Below are 25,491 nucleotides of genomic sequence, written 5' to 3'. Positions count from 1 at the left end.
ATGTTGTTGAGAGTCCTTGCCTCTCTGTCAAGTCCTTTATTGTTTTATAAGACGTGGGGACCCCAGAGTCTGGAATTGATGGAGCAGGCACAAAATGAACGTGCCCACCTCACTCGTTCATTCAGGAATTTACTGGACATGCCTTATCCATCTGCACGCAGCAGTGGGATTCTCTTTATTACATATTCCTGAGGATTCCTTCTTTTTTTCTGCCTTCATTTAGCTCTGCCATCATCTTGGGTGATTTCAGCCTCTGTTGACAGTTCACCCAGGGTTCCATGTCAGACAGCTTGAAAACCTGTTCCGTTCTAACACGCCACAGATACTGGGAGAGGCAGCCCTTGCACGAAACCGAGTTATCTTCTACCTGCAGGTTCTCTTGGCATGATCGTTGCAAGGTGCCCGATGTGTCTGAAATGAATTTGAGGGCTTTGTGGTTATCAGTTTGGGGAATTACATCTTCAGTCTGGAGAACCAAGCTGAGACTCACCATAATAATAAAATTCTGGTGGGATTTTTGCTGTTTCCTGGGCTATTTTGGCATTTGCGCTTAAAGCCGAGAGCAGGAGGCTATCACAGACCCAGTATAGACAGGTAAATAACACTAATTATTTGGCCATGGGCGCAGGAAGCTTGTTAGAACAGGAAATTTTCTTAGCAGCAGCCCCTCAAATTAAGCTGATCTGCATTTTAATTTGCTTTGTGAAAATCAGTAATTTTAGTTTTGCTAATTGCAATGTCGGAGCAATCGGAAAATGCCTCATTAGGCATTCAGTGTGAAAGAGCCACGGTCCCCACTCCGGGGTCATGTTTGTTCAGTGGCTGTTTACCGAGCACTGGCCATGTGCAGAACACTGTGGTAGGAGGTGGAGGGATGAAAAAGAGATCCTTTGCTTGCCCTCACGGAGCTCACGGGGCAATGGGGAAGAGCCCAAGAAAAGTGCACATGAATGAATACAGACTGTGGCAGGTGCTCTGATATTTACGAACGGTGGTAACAGAGAGAGAAAAAGGGCGAAGGATTCTCTGCACTTCCATTCCAGCCTTAGACCTGAGTGGTGAGGGAGCAGGCAGTGCAGGAGCTAGCAAAAGAGCCTCTCAGGCAGAGAGAACGGTCCTTTCGGCAGCTCTGAGACGGGAAGGGCTTGTCACTTTCAGGGAACTGATGAAAGGCCAGTGTGAGTCCCAGGGAATGACAGCAGTTGAGGCGGACATGAAGTGGACGGCTCATGTAGGGCCTTGTAGGACACAACAAGGTGTTTGGTTTATCCTGAGAAAAACTGGACACTCGTGAAAGGCATTTAGCAGAGGAGAGGAATGATCTGTTAAGTCTTGAAAAGATTTCGTCTGAGTGCTGAGCTGTCAGCCAGGGTGGAGAGCAGAAGGGATCAGGGGGGTGAGTTGAAGCGCAGCCAGCTGACACCTGAGCATCGGTGGGAGAGCCTGGGCAGGAGTCAGCAGGAAGGGCGCAGGGTGTGTTTGTAGGGAGCAGTGATGGGAGCTGCTGTGGGAGTGATAGTGTAGGGGTGAGGGAAGGTGGACTCAAGAATGAATCTTAGAGGGGCACCTGGGTGGCTTAGTCGGCATTCAGCTCAGGTCATGATCCCAGGGTCCTGGGATTGAGTCCCACCTCAGCCTTTCTGCTTAGCAGGAAGCCTGCTTCTCTCTCTCTCTCTCTGCCTGCTGCTCCCACAGCTTATGTACTCTATCAAATAAATAAATCTTTTAAAAAAATGAATCTTAGATGAAGGAATTTAGAGTATACTTAAGATGAGTGCTGAGTAATGTTAGAGAGCTGTGGGATCCTTATATTGTATATCTGAAACTAGTGTGATACTGTATGTTAATATGTTCCAATAAAAAAATTGAATCTTAAGTTTGAGGTTTGAGCACCTGGGCAAATGATGGTATGTACAGTATTGAGGAAGACAGGAAGAAATTAAAAGATGAGTTTTTGGCCTATTCTTCACACTGAAATGACCATTAGCCATCTAAGAAGAGAAAAACATCTATTTTTCCTGATTGGCGTCCCCTTTAGGAAAGGTAGCAGACATGGTAGGCTTAGGGTTTAGAAAACACTGTTAAATTTCAGAGAAAGTGCCTCTCAGTCTTTCAGTCTCAGATAATGAAGGTCAGTTCTTGTCTTTCCTTATCTCATTTTGCCACAAGAATAAATACACTTACACACACACACACACACACATACATACATACATACATATTGGAATGCCCGTTGAGACTCAAAAGAAGAAATTCAAGGGAAGAATTCCATGAGTTTTGTTTTGTTTTAATGACAGTTAAGTCAACTTAATTGATCTTATTTTGTACTGGGATACTGTATCTGTACATTTTATAGCCAAAGTAGAATGTCGGTATAATTTTTTGTGCTGTCATAAATAACAGTAAAAAGTGTTTTAAGTTGGGGCGCCTGGGTGGCTCAGCGGGTTGAGCCGCTGCCTTCGGCTCAGGTCATGATCCCAGGTCCTGGGTTCGAGCCCCACGTCGGGCTTTCTGCTCGGCAGGGAGCCTGCTTCCTCCTCTCTCTCTGCCTGCCTCTCTGCCTACTTGTGATTTCTCTCTGTCAAATAAATAAATAAAATCTTTAAAAAAAAAAAAAGTGTTTTAAGTTACATAATGAGGATGAGCCTTGAGGTTCTGAAAGTTCTGGAACCCTGAGGCACCTTACTTAGGAGGTGTTGTAGACTTGCTTCTCTTAAGCTGGTACGTGTGCTCTCTGAAGTAGCTTCAGTGTTGTCCAGAGTGGAGTCTGCAAGATAGGGAAGGCAATTGCCCAATATTCCCACCCCCAACTATTTCCTCCGTGAGAGCCTTTTCAGAACAGGAATTAAGAATCTATCTTTTTCCATGACCTGGAGGAAACAAATGCCTTTAATTTCTACTGGCCTCACTAACTTCTACTTTCTTGACTCTCTTGTTCCAATTAGTGTTCTCATGAGGACCAGGCAAAAGAGATTAGGGTAGAAGATTTTCTTTTTAAATTGTAGACATGAGGAAACTCGAGCATTTCTCTCCCAGTTATGGAAGCTTTACAATAACCACCACCATCAATTTATATGGGTGAAAATTGGTGTAAAAGTAGACCTAATATGTTTGTATTCACAAGCTCATACAGTATATCAATCTTACTAAAAATCCTTTGTCGGGACGCCTGGGTGGCTCGGTTGGTTGGACGACTGCCTTCGGCTCAGGTCATGATCCTGGAGTCCCGGGATCGAGTTCCGCATCGGGCTCCCAGCTCCACGGGGAGTCTGCTTCTCTCTCTGACCTTCTCCTCGCTCATGCTCTTTCACTGTCTCTCTCTCAAATAAATAAATAAAATCTTAAAAAAAAAATCCTTTGTCATAAAACTCTCTAATGTAGACGCTTCCAGACTTTCTTTTAGTACCTTAATGTCGTTAACCATTGCTGATTCCTCTCCACCACCATCTCCTCTCCTCTGCACCCCTACAACACACTGGTGCAGATGTCTCCTGGTGCATCCCCATGTCTTCCCCTCCCTCTCATCATCTCCCATACAAGAGCAGAGCGCTCTGGGGCGTCTGGGTGGCTCAGTGGGTTAAAGCCTCTGCTTTCTGCTCGGGTCATGATCCCAAGGTTCTGGGATCAAGCCCCACATCGGGCTCTCTGCTCAGCAGGGAGCCTGCTTTCCTTCCTCTTTCTCTGCCTGCCTCTGCCTACTTGTGATCTGTCTGTCGAATAAATAAATAAAATCTTAAAAAACAAAACAACAAAAAAAAACAAGAGCAGAGAGCTCAGACACCCAAATCTCAATGTCCCTTTCCTACTTGACGCCTTTCAGTGGTTTCCCATTTTCTAGGAGATAAAATCTGAACTCCCTGGGATGGTCTTTTATGTTCTAACTCCCACTTACTTTTCCATATTCCTCCCAGATTTGGCTCCTAAGTGCCAATCATGAAGCATTGATGCTTCTCAAAGGTGGCAGGCTCTGCCCATGTTTATTCATCAGGAGCACCCCTCCTTCCCTCACACACTTTAAGAAGATAAATTGTGCCGTGTCTTCAGGACTCTGCTTAGCTGCTTTTCTTTGTCTCTGACCAATTCAGTCTATTACGAACTCTTTAATGCACCTTATTGTACTTCCCACCGTGTACCACAATTCTTTACTTGTATCTCTACCTTTGACTAGAATGAGGGAAACGAAGTCAAGAAGTGGGTTTAACTTGGTGCTGTAGTGTTTACCTAGCATACAGTAAGTGCTTAATAAGGAAAAGTATATAGAGGTGTTAATATTGGCTTGGAGACAGATTACATTTCACATAGCATCAAAAAAGGTAATCTGTTCATTGCTTGGAACTTGGTATTCATTATTTTAAATTCCCATACTTTCATTAACTTCACACAGAGCACCCCCTGACTTCATCTAACCAGTAGCCATTAGGGTGACTGGGGATGAGTCCATGATGACTGGGTACAAATGACCAGTATTCTTCAGAACAACTGGAACTGAACAGCCTGTCAATCATAGGTCAGATCCACTCTCTTTTCCTGAAAGGCTTCCCTTTCTATCCCATGCCCATTTATAAAGGGCTTTCCTCTGAGCAATTTTGGGCTCTCGGGCTCCTTAAGAGGCCAGAGTTCTATTTTGTAGAGCTCTCTGGTCAGTATGGACAATGTACATGTGCTCCTTCATGGATAAGCCATTCTTGTGAAGCTGCATTGTCCTGTATGGCAGCTACTGGCCACATGTAACTATTTGAAATTAACTAAAATAAAAAAATTCAGCTCCTCAGGCTAACCTCACATTTCAAATATTCAGTAGCCAAATGGCCAATGGTTGTCATATTACACAGAACAGATTATAGAACACTACTATCATTAGGGAAAGTTCTGTTGTTCAGTGTGGCTCTAAAGCTTGGATCACAACTTTCTCTTTGTTATTTACTTCAGTAGATAATAATCATAATAGGCCATGTTTAGTATTCTCTCACCGTGAGTTATACTCTCTATAAAATCTCACTTTGGATATGTGGAAGCAGAGGCTCTGGGAATTAAGTTATGTGCCCAAGAGCCCCAAATTAGTATCAGAAGAAGGAATAAAAATGAAAAAATATGTATTTTTAGAAATTCCACTGATAGAAGATGGTCTGCTCTGTTTCAACTTGGTTGTCTTGGACAGAACTAAATAAGGTAAAACCAGTCCTATGAGGAGGTGTTCCTCCTCCTAAACTGGTTTCGGGTTCCTGCTGCCTGTCTTCTCTTGGTTCCCTGTGCCTGGAGATGGCTGAACCTTCTACCGAGGGGCTCCCTGACTGAGGGCAGCTCCTCTCAGGGAAGCAGAAGTCTGCCCAGCTGCTAACCACAGGAGAATGTAGAGACCGTTTTCTATCCTAACATCTCCTTTAGAGGGAAAGGCTTGAATTTCAAAGGCTTGAATTGCTTTTTGTTCCCCCCTCCTCTTCCAGACCTAACTCATGTTATTTGGGACTAAGAATAGCTAAGACTCCATAGCAGACCCTTCTCTCTGGGGCGACCCAATCTACCATTGAATAAAAGCTCTGGGTTGGGCCAGAAAAGAACCTTGGAAGACATCAGGAGTCCATGGTTTTTATTCCTATTTCTATGTGAGTTATAAAACCTCCTGACAAGGGAAGACTATTGTCGACTTCCTAGAGAAAGAAGAATTTTTTGAAGGGAACAAAGAAAAAACATAGTGAGATTCAAAGGTGGCTGAACATGAATGAAATAAGGAATTTACATTAAATTCTAATCCTGGATATGTGTTTCCACAGACAACTGCAAAGTAATGAAGGATCTTTTCCTGTTAGAGCAAAGGAGAAATTATCCAGAAATCAATTTTTTTTTAATTTGTCTTCTTACTGCCTCAGTGTAGTTAGATTCCTAAAGAAAAGCAGAGCGTGCGAAGAACCAAGGTCTTGGGCAGCTGATTCTGGGCCTCAGTAGTTGACCGAGGTGACAGTACTTTTCTTATAGAACCAGAGCCTGAGGAAACATGGCTGTATCTCGGTTGTCCATCTCAGCTGACTGCAGGTGGCTGCCTCCAGTGTCGGGGGAGAGGGCAGTGATAGGGGATCCCCACCTTCCACAGGTCAGCAAGGCAAATGGTGGTATAGAGACGACTCTAGGTCCTGTGAAGAACATCCCAAAGAGAGTTTTAGGGCTCAGAACTTCTGCTTCAGAGTAATTATCTGTTGATGTATAATCAAGTACCCCAAACATAGTGGTTTCAAACATGTATGACCTCCCAGTTCCTATGGGTCGAGGATCTGGGTGCAGCCTTACTAATTCCTCTGGTTTGGGGTCTCTCACAGCCTGAATCATGATGTCATGAGGAGCAGTAGTCATTTCAGGGTTGGACCTAGGAAGGATCCACTTCCAAGCTGACTTACCTGGTTACTAGCAGCCTCAGGTCCTTGCTGGCTATTGGCCACAGATCACTGCTCCTGACCACAAGGATCTCCCTGTGGGACAGGTGGAATCCACCAGAAAGAGCAACACAGGACGCATAACATGGAATGCCCAGGTTTTTTGTAACCTAATCTTGGAAGTGACATCATAACTGTTTTTGCTGTATTTTTTATTGAAGATTTATTTATTTACTTGAGATATAATAGAGCACGCGTGCATGGGCACAAGCAGGAAGAGGGGCAGAAAGAGGGAGAGAAATCCTCAAGCAGACTCCCCACTGAGCAGGGAACCTGACGTGGGGCTTGATCCCAGGACCCTGAGATCACGACCTGAGCCGGAAACGAGTCAGGCACTTACTCAACTGAGCCATCGAGACGCCCCTGTTTCATGCCGTATTCTTTTCATCAGAAGGAGGTCACTCAGTCTAGCCACATTCAAGGGGCAGGCAGGGATGATACAAGGGTATGAATCACTGGAGGCCGTTGAAGAGGTTGTCTGTAGCCTATCGTAGTGTGAGCAGGGGAAGGTTATAGAACACATTGCAGAAAAACATTTGCTTTCTTGGTAACATATTTGAAAATGCAGCAGTGCCGCGTGTAGTCCCTATGTATAAAAATAACTCCAGTGACATAATGAAACCTAGAAGCATCCTGACAGTTCCTGAAATGTAATCAGATTGCCTTTTGTGATAACACAGAGCCTGGAAGATTTGACCATTTGTGCAGGACTAGGGCAGTAACTTGGGAGCATACATCTCTTTGCTCCTAAGAGGGGTGCCCATGCTGGAATGAAGGGAAGGTATTTGGCCAGAGGGAAGCATAAAGACAATGAAATTCTGGGAGGAGAGAGACAAAAGTCTGTTGAGGAAATGGAACAGGTTCTAAATGAGGTGGGAGAAGATCCAAAAGGAAGTTGAAACCTATTTTGAATTGTTGCTTTGGGCAGATCTACTAGAGAGCAAATTACCCGTAAGTTGATTATTTCCCTCCCCTCCATCCATTTCCACTACCCTTATGATGACTGAAGCTTTGAGACCTGGAGAGAAGATGAGGCTGTAGTAATGAGCTAGTTCTGTGGACCCTTAGCAGGAACGTTCTTCAAATGGAGGAATGTCAGGGGCATCCCTTGCCCTGCCCCCCACCCAAGCAGAGGTTAGTGAGTTCAGGCATCAGATCAAGAATCTGAGATTCTGAGCTGTCCTTCTGCACAGAGAACATATCTTGCTAAATAATTAGTTCTTGAGTCTATTGGTTGCACTTTATTTGGGAAAACAAGAGCCTAATCATGAGTTTATAATGCATAATTGGTTCCTAAGGCTAGGCGAGAGGCAGAAACGGACGGGACTGGATGCCACCAAGCCCATGGTGGCTGGGCAGGCAGCAAAAGCACCGGTCTCCTTCCCTTCTTTCAAGCTGCCCCAAGTCCAGTGTTGCTGCCAAGAAGTTGACAGAGCCCGGAGGACTGGGATGCAACTGTTGGGAGCAGAGTGCCATTTTCTCTTATGGTACAGAGCTCCCATGCTCCCTGGTCTTTGCTTGAAGGCAACGTCCATTTGCGGACTATATATGTAGACTTTATTCAGACTGCTGAGCCTGCTGGATCCTTATCTCTGCAGCAGCTCGCAGTCCTGACTCCCTGATTTTCTCATCGAGCAGACTGTGGTCATGCCCAGTTCACATGTGTGTGCAGATGCCAAGAAGGAGACGGATTTCAGAACACATGCTCTGAGCCACAGGACACAGAAGTACTCCGTGTCTCCTCCAGTTGCTTCTTACCACTCCGGGGTAGGAGGCCTATTTAGTGACTTTCCAGCTAACAAGTGCCTCTTCCCACTCCCTCTGAACTTTACAAGTGATCTCCAAAAGCAGCAGAAATAAGGTGCCCCGTGGTCCTTCCAGACGGCTGAAACAACCCAGTGTTGGCAGAGGCAAAGTAAAGATGCGATGACATTGCACTTAGTCCATTCCGGCAGACCTGAATTCTCATTTCATCTCTACCTCTGCGTGGCTCGGGGTAAATGACATGTGCTCTGAGCCTCATGAGTTTCTCAGTTGTGATGTGCATATGAGTTTATTGTCAAGATTGAATGAAGGACTGTATTTGTTTTTAAGATGTTATTTACCTGACAGAGCATAAGCAAGGGGGAATGGCAGGCAGAGGGAGAAGGAGATGTGGGCTCCCATGCAGAGTAGGGAGGTCTAGGTGGGTCTCCATCCCAGGACCCTGGGATCATGAACCGAGCTGAAGGCTTAACTGACTGAACCACCCAGGCACCCATGAAGGACTATTTATAAGATGCCTAGCGTAGAACTGATACATCATAGGCACTTGGTAAGTGGCACTTGGTAAGTTTTTCTTTTCCTCAGCAGATAGCAATGGCTGCCAGTCAATCCTACACATTATTCTCCTCTCCCTTCCTCCCCACCACCCTACACCTTTAAGGTTAGTAGTTCCTGTTTGCCTAGTAGAGGCTCAGAAATACAAACTGAGTGGAAGAGAGCACCCACTCGTTGTAGAGCTCTGTCAGAAGTTGTCAGGATTGGGCTCCTATATGGCTCAGTTGGTTAGGCACCTCACTGTTGACTTCGGCTCAAATCTTGGGGCCATGGGATTGAGCCCTACATCAGGCTCTATGCTTAGTGCCAAGTCTGCTTGAGATTTTCTTTCTCTCTCCCCTCTACTTGCCTGCTTGCTCTCTCACATGTGCACTCACTCTCTAAATTAATTAAAACCTTAAAAGCTGTCTGAATTGTCAGGAGAAAGCCCAAACTAAAAATCCAAAAACACTAGAGAAGAATGCACTGCATATCAGATGACTTGAGGTGGACAAGTAGGTTACATTGACTCTGGGATTATTAATACACTTGTGGCACCTGCAGTGGCCTGCCAGGTTTTGACCAGATGAATGACAGTCCAGAAGGTATAGAAGCCAGAGGTGCAGTCTGGAGAGGAGCTTGGGGGTGAAACAGCAAGGATGATAGGGTCCCATGCACATAGGGAGGCTAAAAAATAAAGGCTGAGATTTGGGGTCACTGGTATTTGTTGTAATTATACTGTTTCTCAGTTTATAAAATGCATCTCCTTGCACGATTCTGTCACTTCTCACAGTCCTTTCTGACTAGGATGTTATTAACTTAATTTTGTAAATAAGGCTCACAAAAGTAAGGATTTACCCAAAGCCATGCCACCAGTGAGGAATCTAATCTCTCAAACTGGGGACTTTGGAATCTCATTTTGGCGCTGCTCCTGTGAAATTACCATCACAGATTTAATCAAACTGTCTAGGGCCCTGGAAGTCTGGTTGAAGGACAGGAAAGGGCCTCCTTATCACAGCAACCAACTAGAACTTGAGAGAGGGGCAGAACCCTGTGGGCCAGTGCACGTTTGCCCATTTCCCAGTATTAGAACTGGTTTCAAAGAATGGAAAAGATCCAACCCTTACGTGGAGTGAAAAGGCAAGCTCGCTTGTAGGGATGGGTTGGGGCAGAAGGTTAAGTGGAACAAGTTGTTTCTTGTCGTTTGGGTCAGTCTTTGTGATCACTGAGAGTGTTGAGTGATTTTTTTTAAAGATTTTATTGACTTATTTGAGAGAGAGCAAGAGAGTGGGGGAGAGCAGAGAGGGAGAAGCAGGCTCCCCATGGAACAGGGAGCCCAATGTGAGGCTTGATCCTGGGACCCTGAAATCATGACCTGGCCCAAAGGCATTCGCTTAACCCACTGAGCCACCCAGGTGTCTGAGTGTTGACCATTCTTGGAAGGACAGAAACAAAGATATCTCTCCTTTAATCTACACCTTCCAAAAGTAGTACTGATAGTATGGGTTTAGATTAGTAATCTGTTGGGACTTTTTATTATTTAGGTTTAAGGTAACCTCTCATTTGTCAAAAAAAAAAAAAAAAAAAGCAACTAACACTTCCCCATCCACCCCCCACTAAATCAGCTCAATTTCTTTCTAAATCATGCTCTAACTTTAGAGACATCAATGATAGATCTGAGAAGATCAAACTGTTCTATTGCGATAAGGAGACCTAGGCAATTGAATGTTGGTAATTCTTAAGGGGTTTCTTAAGATAATGGTATTTTGTTAATTACGGTTATCTAGTGAATGTTACTGCAGTACTGTTTTAGGCGTTTTATATTTACTGATTCAATTAACCTCAAACAGTGCAAAAAGAAGTCATTACTGTTCCCATTTCACAAGCAAAAAAAAAAAATTGAGGCAAGAAGGTAATAAAATTTGTCAAAGACCACATAGCTAGATTCAGAGACAAGATTCCAACCCAGCCCATCTGATTTCAGGGCCTGGGACTCTAGCCCCTCTCTGCTGTGATGGATTTATATGAAAATCAATCAGCACAAGACAAACTTAAAAAAATCTTAATGCTTCAACCGTAATTACAGAAAAACCTACAGCAATAAGTTAGTTGCCAGTAGAGGTTTTCTCTCTCAGATGTGTAACTTGTCAGATAAAATCTCCATTATGACAAAACCAATAGCACTCTGGCTCTCTCTGCTTCCCCTCTTAAAAGACTCCAGTGAGGTTCACTGCTATTGAAATTTTCTTCTTAGGGACGATGACTTGAATTGTGGGTTATAGCTTCAAAGAGAATACAGTGAAGCAACAAGTTCTTTTTCTAAGCTCTAAATAAACTAAGACCTTTATTAAAACTTCCATTTGTCCATTTAAATTGGAGAAATTTGAGAAGGTTAAGTGTCCTCTTAAAGCAAGATTTACAGAAAAACAAACCTTAACTACTACTTAGATGGCTTTTAGGCATTCTTTATCCATTTATCTTGGATCCTTGCCCAGATGCAGCCAATTCCAAAAGCTTTTTACCTCTTTGCTGGTGGTTACCTTAGCTATCTGGGGGCTTTTATACATTATTCCTCTAGAGCAATCTCACCATGAGAAGTCTGGCATTGTATGTGGTAGTAAGAGACAACATCTGCCTCCATAGTGGCCTGGGTGAGAAAGTTCCCTGTAGCTCGTGCTTCTCCATAAAAAAAAAAAATAAAAGGCTGAAATCTAAAGCGAGAGATAGGACAATTCTGTAGGTTTTATGCAAAAAGGACCACCTGGTACAGCATAACGAGTGACAATTTAGCTTTCCTAAAAATGGCTGTCTGTATACAGATGTTGACTATGCCATTATGCCCCAAACCCTATTGTACTTGGGAAATGAGCAGGTGTCATTGCCTTGTCTTTGTGTTTCTGCAAGGGTCAACACACAGGTTTTAGGTTATGATCTTTTTAATCAGAAGAAAAAGAAATGAAGATGTTGTTTCTAAAGGAAGTATGAGCCTCAGAGGGCCAAACATATGGTGAACTTATGAACAAAGGAGCCCAGATTGCACAGCAAATGGTCAACAATTTGACTCAGTCGGAGAGAAACAGTGAGTCACACACAGCCTTCCTTTTTTACCAGGTCCTTTCTGAGACTCCACAGGTAAACAGTGGACTCATTTTGAATTAGGAGTTGCTGGGTTCTTTTCAGGCTGAGACTTGGGTTGAATTACCCCTGAAACTTGGCAAGGGTACAAAATCTGAGCAGACAGAGTAGGATTCTGACTTAAGGCTGGAGGACATCCCCCCTGGTCTTTTCCTTCTTTCTGACTTGACCCAGTCCTGTGAAGATATGAGAGCATTGAGAAAATGGCTTTGATATCACGGAGCTTCCTGTAAAGACAAGACTTGAACACAAAGAAACAAGGAGTTACACTGTTGCTGAGAACTCTCAAATCAAATTATCCAGACAAGGCAGTTGAGGCACTTGCTCATAAGACTTTGTTTAAGCCAGCCTGTGACTTCATTACTTGTAAAGTTGGCCTCTTCTTTTCTCTGCTTTCCCACCCATTGGCCTGGCCTAACAAATAAAAGCTAGGAAACTGATTAGTGTAACACCCGGGTTTAACTTAAGACTCTGAGCTCAACCATCCACTCGTGAGACATTTACTGGGTGCCGCCACTGTACGAGGCTTTGTTCTAGACACACAGATGAATCGGATGTAGGCCTCACCTTCAGGAATCTTACAGCCAGCACAGGGAGGCAGACAAACTACAGTTAGGGTACAAGCTAATCAATGCAGTGCTAGAGGGAGACAGGGAGTATGGAAGCACAGTGGAGGGCAGGGGGGAGCTTTGCAGATGACGGGACACACATGATAAAACTTAGAAAATGAGGATTGTGATAGAAATGGACACTCTAGGCCAAGTAGAGGCTCAGGGGTGAGCATAAAGCATGGTCTCTCCGCAGGTAGTTCCAGGGTTTTGAAGTTCTGTGTTTGGGAAGGGTTTGTGGGGGAAGGGTAAGAACAGAGGCTGTAGAGAAGCCAGGAGCCAGATTAGGAGGGGGACCTTGAACTCCATGAATCTGAAAGTTTTGGGGAAACCACCGGAGAACTTTAAACAATGGAGTGAACAGCTCAGAAGTCTTCTGGGAATATCACTCTGTCAGGAACATGGAGGGTTGATGGGGAAGAGTGAAACAGAAAGCCAAATGCAGTAAGGAGGCTACTGCAGTAATCCTAGGTGTGTATACTAGGTAGGGCAGTGGAAATAGAGAAGAGGGAAGAAGAAAAGAAAATTCCGAGTGGGTATAGAAGGGAGAGGAGTTGTGGGTGGCCTCCAGGCTTCTGCCATGGGTGTGTGGGTAAATGATGACCCCTGTCTCCCATGCAGGGAGTGAAGAAGGAACAAGTCTAAGAAAGGAGAGATAGTGAGAGGCGTTTTGGATGGATTGCAGTGGGACAAGAACCTCCAAACGGAGATGACCAGCAGCCTTCATTTTAATATGGGGACTGAGCTCAGGAGAGACTGAGGAGTCACCAGTGAAAGAGGTGTGAGTTGAAACCAATGACGTGGATGCCATCCCTTGGTGAACACCTCAACAGAGGCCTGAGGACAGAGTCTGAGCTCCCAAGGTAGAGGGTGACTGAATGGCAGGTGAGACGACGGGACTTCAGCTAGAGGCACAGTGCCTTAGAAGCCAGAAGAGAGGATCGTTTCCAGAAAACATGAGGAGATTCACAGTATCCATTGCCACACAGGGAGGTCAAGAAAGATGGGCTCAGAAAATGTTCCCCAGATATGACAAATAGGAAGTAGCTGGTGACCTAAAGTGAGAGCACTTAGCTGCAGGAGCAGAGATAATATCACACATCATCGATCAAACGGACGAGCCCGTGTCACATCATCACAGGGACAGACCCCAAGAATCCTGGTATTGGTTCTAGAGAAAAGTAATAGGCAAAGCTATTTACCTTGTTAAGGAGCAGCAGAAATCCTTTACTGCCTGTTTATTTGCACATAATGCCATGATAAACAGAGTAGAGGGAAAATTAAACACCATTTACGCATTCATGGAGCTCAAGCTCTTTACTGGGCAACTATTGAGACTCAAACATTGGGTAAATTGACGAAAAATAACCTTTTTTTAAAATGGCTATTTCCATAGAGTGTGTCCTTACAGAATTCTAATCACAAGATAAACTTTCAACAACCCAGAGAAGAGAGTTCTATAGTCTGTGTGAAGAAGCTGTAATCTGATCTTGATAATTCATGGTGGCGGTTGACCCTTGCTTCTCCTAAGTTCTCTCTCATAGCCCATTTCAGTCTCTTCTGTTAGATTTTTGGGGCTAGCCTGTCTCATTCTGACCTCAGTGGGTAACAGATGGTTTCCATCTTCCATATATCCGTCCTTCTCGTACTTGCAGATGAATAATAAATTTCCTTTCTGCTTGAAACTCCCCGGGCTACATAAGTCTGATAAGGTCTAAAGAACTGATCTTAGAGAATATGAGGATTTCCTCGTTAATGAACAGACTGTTGGTAGGCAGAGCAGCCAAGCACATGAGAGGAAATTTTTAATCAGAAAGAGAATCACACCTTCTAGTTGGTTTTCATGGTATTTTTTCATGTATTTCATGGTTTTCATTTATTTCTTGGTGCTTTGCATGTGAATTTCTACCCTGATAAGGAGAGAGGTTGGAATTTCTGTCTTGATGTTTGTGTGGACGAATTCCCAGCTTTGGATTCAATGACTCCTGAATCCTTTTTCTCTAAATTTTCTGTGATCCCATGTACACCATTTTTCCTTGTCTTATCTTGGTTTAGAGATATCTTTGCATAGAAGAACCTGATCATGGCAATGCAGGAAGATTGAGATCATGAACTCTTGGTTAGGGTTTTGCTGGTAGAGACGTATACTGCTTTTGGCTGTGGCTAGTATGGTCTGCTGTGTATGAGGGTCTTTTGGGGTTTTTGGGGGGGTTTGGGAGAAGCATGCTTGAGTGGGGTGGAGGGGTGCAGAGCGGGGGAGAGAATCCTAAGCAGGCTCCACACCCAGCGCGGGGCCCATGGGACCCAATCTCATGACCCTGAAATCATGACCTGAGCCAAAATCAAGAGTCAGATACTTAACCAACTGAGCCACCCAGGCCACCTTAGCTCTGTACAGTTTTAGTCAAGGCTGACTCAAATCATCAGAGCCACCATTATTTGCATCTGCAGGATAAAATAGAGGCCTTTCTGTATCCTTGATCTGCTTTATACATAAGAAACAGATACTGATGCTTGATTCTAAGTTGACTCAGGGTTTACAATCTGAAGTGATAAAATCCCTGAAACCATAAGTGTTGCATAGTGACTCAGATTTTGCTTGTGTGTGTTCAACACATGGAGAGCTACCTACAGATGAGCTATGATTTCAAATTTTTTTTTGGAATACATTTGCTTGTAAGTCACATGAATTATTGAACGTTGTAGGATACCAACCATACATATTCCCCCATGTTTTGGAAGGAAGACTAAAATTGCTTTCCCTGTTTCCAGGGAGAAAATACATGTCAAAGGTAAAGACAGACGGATACATATTAGCTTTGGGACATTGTTTAGGTATTCTGACTCCTGCCACTGAGATGGAAATGTGCTATTGTAGAGATAGACCTAATTCTCCTACCAAGATCTGCCACTCCACAACTACGAACCAATCCCTCATACATTTGAGACATCTTATTCTTGGCTGTAAAGCACTTCAGTTTCTTTAGGGAAAATGAAAAGTGTCACTCATTCAAAATAGTTGTATGTGCCTTCCTCTGAAGTTACCAGAAAGTCATTTACCCTGGTCATGAGAAGGGTTTGAGAGTGGGCTGGGGAAGGGAAGGAAGGACCCACAAGTACCTATAATATAGACAGTGCCAGGTAGATTGAAAATATTCAATAATTACTTGCTAGTTGGTTGGCTTGTTTTCCATTTTAAACTTCTCAGATGCCCTAGTTTTGAAGAAGTGAGATACTTTTTTCTGGTGATTCTCTTGTAGCTGGAAGATTGTCTTAGTCCCTACACTCAGATGAATAACTCCCATGAGGCAGAATTATAAATGCCTAGAGGAAAAATGCATCCCACCATGTTCTAGAGAAATACACCTAATGGAGGGCCCACAGGTGGTCACCTTTGGTGACTGGAGGGTCTTGAATCGACAGTGACCTAGCCTTTGGATCGTTGATTAAAAGAAAATGAGAACCCCAATACCTGATCTTTCCCCTTTCCTTCCGTCCTATCCCAAACTCACTTATTTTCTCTTGTGATTCCATCCCTGTGTCAGAGTATCTGCCAGCCTCCTCTGACAGCCCCCTGCTATCCACTCTGCCCGAGTCTGTGGAGCTGTTCTCCACCCTCAGTGTTCATCAGTCACACAGAGAGACCTTCAGTGCCCATGCCCAGCACCCTTCCCTAGAGTTTCCCAGCATTCGAAACGAGGTGGGACTCCGGCATCAGGGTATTTTAAAAGTACTCCAGGTGATTCTTATGTTCCATGTGGTTGAGCCCCACTGCTTCACAGCAGAGTCAGATTTTTTTTCCTACAGATGACTCAAAATGGGAGAGATCCAGGAAAAAAATATCACATAAAATTGAATTAGTTATTTCTTCCTCTTCTTTCTCACCAAGTCAAGCAGAACTTTGGGTCTTGGAAATCGGGGCTTCCTTTTGTCCTAAGGTGGTCTGAGACTTATTTCCCAAATTCTTGTGAAGGTGAGAATCTGGGTGGTCCTACTAGGGGGTAGGCCCTAAGATTTGGACAGGGTGAGGCTGAGAGACAAAATCTAAGATAGTCTTGGGTGCCTGGGTGGCTCAGTTGGTTGAGCGTCTGCATTCGGCTCGAGTTATTAACCCCGGGATCCTGGGATCGAGTCCCACATCAGGCTCCCTACTCAGCAGAAAGTCTTCTTCTCCCTCTCCCACTCCCCCAACTTGTGCTCTCTCTCTCTGTGTCAGATAAATAAAATCTTAAAAAAAAAAAAAACAACAACAAAAACCTAGGATTGTCTCACTTTGGAGGCTGCAGGGAAGGGGATGAGAAAGGGCTTCATGGGTAAATGGGCAGGGCTACAGGTCTCTCTGAGAGTTGGTAGGGTAATGAGGTCAAGATACTAGACCTGAAGTGCCAAGACTTTGGGGACCACAGTGTCCATGGCTAAGAAGGGTAAAAAGTAGCAGATAACTGCCATCAAACAGACCACACAGGCTTGGAGAGTGAGCATGTTGGCAGCTGTCTTGATGGACTGAAAACCAGTTGCTTTACTCCAAATTGTTTGGACTATATAAATCTCCTTGGATTATTATACAGAACTGTGAAGGGAAAAACTTCTTTAAAAAGGACCAAGATTGAAATGATTGCAAGTAAGGATTCAGAGCCGGACATTACTATATTCCGGGGTGGGGGGAGCCAATATGGATTTTTATTTTTTTCATCTGAGGGATATGGAATAAACTCTAGTCTCTGTAACAGAAGGAATCAAGCAGTCAGTCTCAAATAAGTTGAATAACCCCATCTTGCATGCTTTTAATTTTATTGGGTTTTCATTAGATTTTGGTTTGGCTGAGAACTCTGAGGACTTTGTTGCAGGACAACGGTGCATTTTCTAAGCCTGTTCATAGGAGGTAGTAGAATTTTTATGGCAGGGCATAGGGGCAGCACTGTGGTGGTACTGTTTGGGGCGTGGGCAGGGGAATTAGGGCATGGTGGATGGAGAGTGGCCTTGGAGCTTGAAATGGTGTTTTCACTTGATATAAGATCCAGAAACAGTTGGTTATTTGCATCTTATCTAAGAAAGAGGAAACTGCCTCTTCATTTAAAGCCTTCCATGGGGCGCCTGGGTGGCTCAGTGGGTTGAAGCCTCTGCCTTCGGCTCGGGTCATGATCCCAGGGTCCTGGGATCGAGCCCCACATCGGGCTCTCTGCTCTACGGGGAGCCTGCTTCCTCCTCTCTCTCTCTCTCTGCCTGCCTGTCTGCCTACTTGTGATCTCTGTCTGTCAAATAAATAAAATCTTTAAAAAAAAAAAAAAGAAAAAATAAAGCCTTCCAGCTATAACACCCAACCCTCCCCACAAGACCCTACAAGGTGAGACATTGAAAAATCAGCAGCAGTTAAATGGGAACGGTGGCAATTATTAAAGCTACTGAAATGCTCTCCACAAAGTGGTGCAGTGAGAAGAACTTGGGCTTTGGAGACCTATAGAACTGGATTTAAATCCCCACTTGGTAGCTTGGATGTATTTTTGTATTCCTGGGACCTAGCAGTGCGTGGCGTGTATAATAGGCCATAACAACAAATATTTCATAAATGAGTGAATAATGGATGAACAAAAGGAATAGCCACCGATTCTGAGCAGTCACTTAACACATCTGAGCCTGAGCCTCACTGTGTTTGCTTGCAGCACAGGAAGACTGATAACTAAAGATTTTATTTTTTTAAGATTTTATTTATTTGGCAGAGAGAGAGAGACACAGCAAGAGAGGGAACACAAGCAGGGGTAGAGGGGGAGGGAGAAGCAGGCTTCCCGTGGAGCAGGGAGCCCGATGCAGGGTCCGATCCCAGGACTGGGATCACGACCTGAGCTGAAGGCAGATGCTTAATGACTGAGCCACCCAGGCACCCCTGATGAGTAGAGAATTTTGAGGCTTGTATGAGCTGTGAAGTGCTGAAACCAGTGCCTGGTGGAGCTTCCTTATATTTGAGCTGCTTTCTTGCACAACACGCCTTCCCTGGGTGCTGGGTCTTCACAGATCTGGGGTAGGAAGATCGTTGCCAAACTGAAATCCTCAGGGGTGGGAAACTTTTGCACACAATAACCAACTTTTAACCCCAGATTTGATTCTCAGAGCTGAATTCTGAGTCCTACCACCAGAACATGTGTCAAGGAGAATTCTTGTTAAGAGAAACCAGCTTTGCTTGGTTTCCATGAGTCCTCTGGGTGTTCATGAGGTGTGGCTTAGGATTTCTAATGGCATCTGTTTGTTTGTTTGTTTGTTTTTAATTGTGGTGTAACTAACAAAGTGTAATATTAGTTTCAGGTGTACAACATGATTCAACACTTCTATACATTACTCAGTGCTCATCGATATTACTGTATTACTGACTATACTCTCTATGCTGTACTTTCCATCCTCATGACTTATAACTTAGAGTTCATACCTCTTAATCCCCTTTATTTTACCTAGCCAGCCCCTTGCCCTGCACCTGCCCTCTGACAACCACCTGTTCTCTATATTAAAAATGTCATTTTTTTATTGGTTTCTTTGTTCATTTGTGGCTTTTTAGATTTTGCATATAAGAAGACTATACTTTCAGGGATCATTTCTATAGTTTGTTACTAGATTTTGCATATAAGTATAATCATACAGTATTTGTCTTTCTCTGTCTGACTTATTTTACTTAGCATAGTATGTCACAAATGACAAGGTATCATTTTTTTGGCTGAATAATATTCCATTGTGTAGATATACCTCATCTTCTTTATTCCTCCACCAACGGACACTTGGGCTGCTTGCATACCTTGGCTATTATAAATGGTGCTGCAATACACATAAGCGTACATGTATTTTTCAAAGTTAATGATTTTATTTTCTTTAGGTAAATACCCAGTAGTGAGATTACCAGATCATATGGTATTCTATTTTTAGTTTTTTGAGGAGCCTCCATTCTGTTTTCCACAGTGGTTGTACCAGTTTACATTCCCATCAACAGTGCATGAGGGTTCCTTTGTCCTCCACATCCTCACCAACGCTTGTTTATTTCGCGTCTTTTTCATTCTTGCCATTCTGACAGGTATAAGGTGATCTCTCATTGTAGTTTGGATGTGAATTTCCCCAGTGATGAGTGCCGTTGAGCATCTTTTCATGTGTCTGTTGGCCATCTGGTTGTCTTTAGAGAAATGTCTGTTCAGGTTATCTGCCTATTTTTTTAATTTATTTGTTTTTTGGTGTTGAGTTGTAGAATTTCTTTACATACTTAAGATACTAACCTTTTAATGGCTCTATCATCTGCAAATATCTTTTCCCACTCAGTAGGTTGCCTTTTTATTTTGTTGATGACTTTCTTTGCTGTGCAAAACTTTATATTTTGATGGAGTCCCATTAGTTTATTTTTGCCTTTGTTTCCCATGCCTGAGGAGACCTATCTAGAAAAATGTTGCTAAGGCTGATGTCAAAATATTACTGCCTATGTTTTTTGTTTGTTTTTTTTGTTTTGTTTTGTTTTTTTTAAAGATTTTATTTATTTATTTGACAGAGATCACAAGTAAGCAGAGAAGCAGGCAGAGAGAGAGGAGGAAGCAGGCTCCCCGCTGAGCAGAGGGCCCAATGCGGGGCTCGATCCCAGGACACTGTGATCACGACCTGAGCCGAAGGCAGAGGCTTTAACCCACTGAGCCACCCAGGTGCCCCCTGCCTATGTTTTATTTTTCTTTTCTTTTAGGATTTTTACTTACCCACCTGACAGAGAGTAGCAGGCAGAAGGAGAGGGAGAGGCAGGCTCCCCATTGAGCAAGGAGCCTGCTGCAAGGCTCTATCCCAGGACCCTGGGCCATGACCCCAGCCGAAGGCAGATGCTTAAACAACCAAGTCACCAGGCGCACCTGCTGCCTATGTTTTCTACCAGTTTTATGGTTTCAGAACTCACATTTAGGTCTTTAATCCACTTTGAGTTATTTTTGTATATGATGTAAGAAAATGGTCCAGTTTTCATTCTTTTGAATGTAGCTGTCCAGTTTTCCCAGCATTATTTATGGAAAAGACTGTCTTTTCCCCATTGTATATTCTTGCCTTTTTGACATGGATCAATTGACCATGTAAGTGTGGATATATTTCTGATGGTATCTGGTTTTGAATCCTGTCAGTTATACTAGGTCTACAGAATTTTGTTTTCTTGAGATTTTTACTAACTAGAGAGCACATGTGCACTGGGGAAAGGCAGAGGGAGATGAAATCCCAAGAAGATTCCACACTAAAATTGGCGCTAGATGCCTGGTTCAGTCCAACCACCCTGAGATCATAATCTCAGCCGAAACCAAGAGTCAGACGCCCAACCAAGTGAGTCACCCAGATGCCCCCGGTCTACAGCTTTTTACTGAGATTTGACCCAATATTTTGATCCAATATTTGTCCCAGCCTTCATTATTTTCTTCAACAAATTTTTGGCCTTGTTGCTCCAAATGGTAGGTACTAGAGATATAACACAGATGAGATGGAGATGAGCAGGATATAGTTCTTTCCCTCTAAGCAGAAAAAATTCTGGTAAAAGGGATTTAGATAAGAAATCCAAGAGTTACAATGCAGAGAAGTGAGGTTTATGATAGAAACATACACAGGAGCTAATCCTGGGGCAGAGAAAGTCTCAGAAAAGAAAGAGAAGTCACTCAAACATCCCTGGGTTCTTGTCTCTGTCCCACTCAGATTCTTCTGGTCCTAGATTATATCCTATCTAAACCACTGTCCCCCAAAACCCATTTGTGACCATGTGTACTACAGGAGAGTCATCAACTTAGAATGGGACATCCAGGAGGGCAGATGTGTGGCCTGACTTGTTCACCTCTGCACCCCAGGCCATGAAACAGAGTCCAGCACACCAGTAGACACACAGATGTTTCTTAAACAAACGTATGACTTAATTCTGCATGGAGCTTGGAAAAATGGATGGAGTCATTCATTCTTTCTTTCTCTTTTGTCCATCTGTCCTTCCTTCCTTTCTGTTTTTTTTTTCCCCTTTCTTTCTTTCCCTCTTCCTTCCTTCCTTAACTAGTCCTGGATAGTTAATTGGGCTTTATGTAAAATTAAATTATGAACACACTTCTTTTGCTTTTAAGTGACCTATTTTCAAAGACTTATCTAAATTTCAGCCCATAAATTTCATTACAATCTACTAACTTCATCAAGCATCCTTTCTGAAAAAGGCACAGTGTTCCCTCGCTATTAGATTTTGTATGGAAATTGCTAGATACTTTGTCATTGCTCTTGGATTTTACAACATCTGTCAGTAAATTGGATTGATTATGCATAGAGGCAGAGTATTTGTTTGTGTCCTTCATGTCAGACATTTTAGTTTGTCTACTTTCTCTACAAGTCTTAAAGGGAAATATTCTAGAAAGTACCCTGTCTGAGGCAGTCTGTTATGCTAGTAGAAGGAATCTCAATACTTAGTTTGTTCCCAAGAAACAAAAGCAGGTGGTACTGTGGCCCTCTCCCTCACTGGAGGTCCTATTAGAACGTATTCCTACAAGTGGGTGGGCTGTCATGGGTGAACTGCAAGGCCCAGGGAAGGTGTCATACCTCATTTCAGAAGCCAAAGATCCCAGAATCAAAGATAAAGGAAATTGACTTAAAAATAAAGAATGGATGTAATAACATAAAAATGTGACTATCATTGCACAATTCATCACAGTCTTAGTAGTACCGAAGTAGAATCAGAATTGGATGCTCTTTGTATGGTTCTCAGGTCACGGTGCTCAGACCCCATCAAGATGGGGACACAGAGCAAACTCATCAGCATTTATAATGTGAACATGGGAGGTTGAAGTGTCCTGGTCAGATCCCCTTCTTAAAATTAGGTTCAGATCAATGTTTTATCCAGCGACCTAAATTTTCCTGTCATAACTGTTACTGAGCCCTGCTATCCCTTTTAGGTTAGACACTGAACACCATGATTTGCTCTAGCATTCCAGCTTTTTCCCATTTGTTCTTCAACCTGGCTGATGTGCCTAAGGAAGAAAGAAACCCAAGGGGTAAAGTGCATACACTGGGGTCTGGTCACTCACCTGGTTTGTTCTTATCAGGTGAGAGAGAAGGATTCAAAATATCAACATTACAAACAAAATTGTATAGAAACCTTCCTGTGGAGGCAGAGATTCCCTTGGTACCAACTAGATCATTATTTTTCTGTCCTGTGAGAATAGGAAAAATTTTAGTAATTGACCATTATTTCTAGAAGAACATGTCATGGGTCACTGCATTCTTCCGTATCTAATAGCAACATAATCTATCTGAGAAGGAATTAATTGCATGTGTAAACCCTAGTGCCGGTTTGTCCCCCTAATCAGTGGGGGGAAAGGCTTTCCCCTTGGCCCTCTTCTCTGCAGGTTCCAAAGAGACCAAGCCTCGGGTGATGCTGAATGGTTTTTATAATCACACCCCAAACTCAGCCTTCTCAGCAGTGAGGAAAGTTATGAAGAGGAAGCAGAACACATCTTCCAGTTGCTGGAACAGAAAGGGCCCCGGAGGCCGTAGGTGCGTGCCTCTTCCACTGGTCAGTCTCCAACATAAGCAAGCAGTTCCAGCTGAGTCTGAGGACTGTTTGGTCACTTCCCGTAAAGCAATGGAAGAGTGTGATGAACACCTAGGTTTTTGTGGGTGCTGTATTTAGTAAGAAACAACATGACTGCTCTGTCATTCAGTGACCGTTGGAGTGCCTACCGTGTACAAGGTACAACTTCAGGCATTAGAGATGCAGTGTTGAGAAAAACCGTATCTAGGAGAGTTATATTTTATTTATTTTCTATTTTATTTATTTATTTTGATAGATCACAAGTAGGCAGAGAGGCAGACAGAGAGAGAAGGGGAAGCAGGCTCCCTGCTGAGCAGAGAGCCCGATGCGGGGCCTGATCCCAAGACCCTGAGACCATGACCCAAGCGGAAGGCAGAGGCTTTAACCCACTGAGCCACCCAGACGCCCCTAGGAGAGTTATATTTTAATGAAGGAGGAGAGAACTAAGAGATACATATATTCTTAGGTGGTATGTGCTGGTTGGAAAAGAAAGCTGATTAAGCAAGATGCGCAGCACAGGGTGAGGATGAGGGTGTAGTTATGTATTGGGTCATTGGAAAGGCCCCTCTGCTGAGGGGACATGGAGCAGACACCTAATGGAAGTGAAGGTGGGAGCCCTGGAGGCGTCTGGGGGGAGAGCATCCTGGGCAAAGGGAACAGTGAGCACAAAGCAGGTGAGGGAGGGTCTCGCTTCGAAAACCGGGGCTCTTCAGAGGAGGCCAGTGTGGCTGAAACTGAGCAAACGAGGGTGATATAAGAGAGGTCGTTGAGACTTGGGCCTAATTTTAGTACTTCACAGGCCATAGTAAGAATTCTGCCTTTTTCCTGAGTGAGACAGAGAGCCCTTGGAGTGTTTTAAAGAGTGGGATGACCTATCTCAGGTTTTAAAAGTCTCTGGGGGGAGAGAGAAGAGTTGGAGAGAAGAAGTAGGAGTGGGAAACATGCCAAGAGCTGATACCCAAGCCACGTGGTGTAGACGGCTGCACGGTGGGCCAGCTGGATCCATTCTGAAGGCTGGATGGGTAGGATCTGTTGCTGGTGTGGATGTGAAGTGAGAGAAAGAAAGGACTGAGTAGGACTCCAGTTTTTATTTTAATTAATTACTTTTTTTCTTTATTTATTGCCTGAGAACCTAAAGAAGGGGTTACCATGTCCCGAGACAGAGAAGTCTCTGGGACGATTCTCGGGGGAGACCATCAGGAGTTGGATTTGGAGATACTAAGCAGCTGGAGATAAAAGCTGGAGGGCAGAGAAGAAGCCTAAGCTGCTGATATAAACAGGAGAGTCATTCACGTACACGTGGTTTTTTAAAAGCCACGACAGCAAATGAGATCACGAAGGAGGGGAGAGCCCGTAAAGAAAAGAACTCAAAGGAACAGGCTGGGAGTAGTCTTAAGGGAGCAGCAGAGAGGGGAAGAGGAAGGCATGCCAGCCAAGGGGACTGAGCGGGATCTGCTAGTGAAGAGAGGGGACAACCAAAAGAAAGTCTACCTTATGAGCCAAATGAAAGTTTTCAAAGAAGGAAGGGGCAATAAACTGTATCAACTTTGTTGCTTGGGATCCCGAAAATTCCATTTTACTGCATTTTTGCAACTATCAGTGAGTAGAAAGGAAGGAGAGATGGGAACCATCCCTCATTTTTGAGAGATTAGAAAAACAATGAGGAGTTCCAAAGGTGTAATCCTACTACATCAAAAACAGACAACTGCAAGTGAGAAACTGTAGAAAGGTTGTCCCTAGGGACACAGTATAATGTCAGCTTCTACTAGTTGGACATTGAACTAAGTGGCCTCCTCCCTCAGTCGATAACCTTTAGCTTCAAAAATTTTTAAATGGGATAAAAAAGTATTTGTCCCATGGGGCCATTGTGGAAGCAGGGTATCCCAGTTCCTTCTACATAATCTCCACTATTTCCATGTTGGTATTCCAGACCCTACAAGTAAGAAAATGAAGATTTTTATATGCAAAATTTATGCATAAGCATTTTTGTTAATAGTTTTCAAAGTATATAACTTGTTCAATAAACTCACAAATATTTCGACTTTTCTACTCTGTGCCAGACACTATGCACAGGACTGAGGCTTTGCAGGGAAGTGAGAGGCTCTTGCTTCCAAGGAGCTTAGAGTCTAAGCAAGCAAATAGTCCAAATGATTGATAATTAGAATGTAGAGTAGACCACTACCATTAATCCTTGTGAAATAATTGAGGGATAGGCTCACTGTCTCAAGGGTCCACTTATTTTTCACTTAAAAGATGCTTTGGGGTAAAGCCTGACAATGAGCTCTCTCACCCATGTCTGCATATATTAAGTTCAGAGCTCTAACTGTATCAGTTTCCTAACATAGTGTCGGATGTTCAAGATGAGTGGCTGGGACACATCTTCCTTTTTAAAGCAATAAATGGTTATGGATTTTCCTCTGCAGTAATGCCTGCACTTGGATGTGGATGGTGAAATCTGCTGGCCTGCACTCTGTCCCACGCGCTC

General features: G+C 43.6%; 1 protein-coding gene and 1 pseudogene across 1 annotated transcript in view; both read left to right on the top strand.

The window, feature by feature from the left end:
* Positions 1 to 25,491, top strand: part of RYR3 (ryanodine receptor 3) — a 517,407-nt gene that overhangs the window by 128,416 nt on the left and 363,500 nt on the right. The window lies entirely within an intron of this gene.
* LOC125105702 (uncharacterized) lies at positions 19,025 to 19,114 on the top strand (annotated as a pseudogene).

This window comes from Lutra lutra, chromosome 7 (assembly GCF_902655055.1).
Source record: "Lutra lutra chromosome 7, mLutLut1.2, whole genome shotgun sequence".
Taxonomy (NCBI): domain Eukaryota; kingdom Metazoa; phylum Chordata; class Mammalia; order Carnivora; family Mustelidae; genus Lutra; species Lutra lutra.
The sequence above is the reverse complement of the archived record's forward strand: the minus strand, read 5'-3'. Positions and strand labels throughout refer to the sequence as shown.